The following is a 1,345-nucleotide window of genomic DNA, read 5'->3' on the forward strand; positions in this document are numbered from 1 at the left end:
GTCTGTTAGTGTAAAGCGCTTTGGGGTCCAGAGGGACTTGAAAAGCGCTCTATAAGTTCAGTACCATTTGCCATGACAATGACATGGCAGATATACAGTACATATTCAGCTGAAACAACTAAACTAGTGCATAACATTATCGTCATTAAGGTCTTTATAAAAATGTTTTTTGGGGAGGTCACCTCCCAGTAAATGTCATTTTGGAAATTCCAACCTATCACTTTTTACTTGATACTTTTACATTTAATACTTAAATATATTTTACATCAGAAATGTACTTTTGATACTCAAGTACAGTAAATGTCAGATATTTTAACTTTTACATAAGGAGTCTTTTACTTTTWCCAAAGTCATTTTATGGTAGGATTATTTCACTCAAGTAWGACTTAGAGGTACTGCTGTCTGCTGGCAAGCTTGTACACTCACATCGCAGCACGATCAGCAGATAATGATAACTATTTATACTCACAACACCTGCTTTCACTTTGTAACACAGACATTGCCCAGTTGAGGGAACAGTAGCATACKTTGTGTGTATAACTGATGTCAGGGCTGATAATGAAGTAACTATCAGGCTGCGTTCACACTGCAGGCAAATGTGACCTGTATCGGATTTTAACACGGCAGTCTGAATGTGACAGGTCTTTTCAGTATGAGGTACTAAATCAGATACAWAATGCATYTGTCGCATTTCATCAGACTTTTACGCCAGTGAGGCTGTGAGCAGATCAGTCCGAGTAGGCTATTTAGAATATTGATAGCAACCTTGTGCAGTTTAAATCTTGTATTTCCACACGTCTTCAGTTACAGCTTCAGTCCAGTTGCTTCATCAYTTTACTTTTAGTTTTCCATGTCCTGGATGACTGAGAAAATGTTCAGAAACATATGATAGTAACGTGGGTCTTGGACCGTGTCGATGCTAATCGATATTTTCGCTAGCTTAATTTTCAGCACATTGCTCTCGTTCCATAAATGCATAGCTCACCGGAGCAGCTGAMCAGAGGACAGTTATGTAAACAGTGAACTAAACATGCATGCCAGATAATTATTTAATCTGTTGCACAACCACTTCAGAATCGACATGCTAACATGTAGCATCCATAGGCTACTTCTGTAAACACTATGCTGAATGTGACGTCATGCCTTTCTCTGCGTAAGCGGGTCTCATCAACGCTGTGGAGAGTTCTCACTGATTGATGGAGGTCGCATTTAAAATATGTGAATATCCGTGCTTAAAAATCTGATTTTTGCAAAAAAAAAAAAAAAAAAATCAGAACTGAGCATTAAGAGCTGCAGTGTGAACGCAGCTTTAGAAAGAACAACAATTCAAAACTATCATCATTCT

General features: G+C 38.2%; 1 protein-coding gene across 1 annotated transcript in view; it reads left to right on the forward strand.

Annotated features, from left to right (window-relative positions):
* The window catches only part of ripk3 (receptor-interacting serine-threonine kinase 3), a gene marked incomplete in the record, with an annotated part of 21,781 nt that overhangs the window by 15,059 nt on the left and 5,377 nt on the right, over positions 1 to 1,345 (forward strand).

The sequence above is a fragment of the Austrofundulus limnaeus genome, unplaced genomic scaffold (genome assembly GCF_001266775.1).
Source record: "Austrofundulus limnaeus strain Quisiro unplaced genomic scaffold, Austrofundulus_limnaeus-1.0 Scaffold307, whole genome shotgun sequence".
Classification (NCBI taxonomy): domain Eukaryota; kingdom Metazoa; phylum Chordata; class Actinopteri; order Cyprinodontiformes; family Rivulidae; genus Austrofundulus; species Austrofundulus limnaeus.